Raw genomic sequence first — 864 nt, 5'->3', positions numbered from 1 at the left:
CCACACACACACACAATGCCCGAGTCCTCCATCTTGCCAGCAGCCCCTGCTCGGCTCGGGAGAAGGGGGGAGGAGGAGGAGGAGAAGGTGGTTCTCCATTTTAGCTCGCCGAGCGCTGGGCCCAGCCTGCCCGCGGCCGGCTCTGGGGAGGAGGAACGGGGCTCCGGGCGGGCAGCGGGGGCCGCTTTCGGCGCCCTCCCGCTCTCTCACTCGCGCTCCCGCTCACGTCCCCCCCCCGTTCCCGCCGAGGCGGGTTTGAAAAGGGGGGGGGGGTGGGGAAGCGGGGGGCTGGAGTGTTTTCGCGGCTCGGCCCCGCCGTCCTCCATCTTGGCTGCGCGGAGTCCCTGTGGCCAGCCGGCCTAGCGCCCCGCGCCGTCCTCGCAGGCCCCGGGGACCGCGGTCCCCGTCCCGGCCTCTCTCCGCAACCACGCACCGCGATCCCGAGTCCCCCCTCCAAACTTCCAGAAGCTTCGCCGCCATTTTCTAACTTACCTTGCCCAGTGTCGGCGTAGGCAGCGAGGAGGCCCAGGCTCGTAGCTCCGCTCCTATATCCCCGGCCCGGCTGCCGGTTGCGCGCCCGGCCCGGCCCGGCTCGGCCCGGAGACTTGGCCGCCGAGAAGGGGGGGGGGGTTTGGGGAGGGCGCGGGGCGCGGGCAGGTTATTTAATTTGGCGGCGGCGCTGGGGATTGTTTGGGGTGTTCGCTGCTCGGCGGCTCGCGAGCGAATGGAGGGCGCAGGCGCCACCTGGCGGCCACCGAGCGAGGCCCGCTCTCCTGGGCGTGGGGCGACACCTGCCGGCCGGCCGCGGCAGGGCAGCGCCGAGCGGGGTAAACAAGGTGGCGCGCATGCGCCCGCCGCCCGCTT

General features: G+C 72.9%; 1 protein-coding gene across 3 annotated transcripts in view; it reads right to left on the bottom strand.

Annotated features, from left to right (window-relative positions):
* The window catches only part of STAG2 (stromal antigen 2), an 82,050-nt gene extending 81,340 nt beyond the window's left edge, over positions 1 to 710 (bottom strand). For 2 of the 3 annotated variants that reach the window (XM_010568982.1, XM_010568981.1), the window contains exon 1: positions 493 to 710. The gene's annotated coding sequence lies outside the window, so the exon portion shown is untranslated. The remainder of the gene's footprint in view (positions 1 to 492) is intronic. The other variant, XM_010568978.1, reaches the window with a different exon arrangement.
* Positions 711 to 864: the final 154 nt, after the last annotated feature.

This window comes from Haliaeetus leucocephalus, unplaced genomic scaffold (assembly GCF_000737465.1).
Source record: "Haliaeetus leucocephalus isolate CR32 unplaced genomic scaffold, Haliaeetus_leucocephalus-4.0 Scaffold262, whole genome shotgun sequence".
Classification (NCBI taxonomy): domain Eukaryota; kingdom Metazoa; phylum Chordata; class Aves; order Accipitriformes; family Accipitridae; genus Haliaeetus; species Haliaeetus leucocephalus.
The sequence above is the reverse complement of the archived record's forward strand: the minus strand, read 5'-3'. Positions and strand labels throughout refer to the sequence as shown.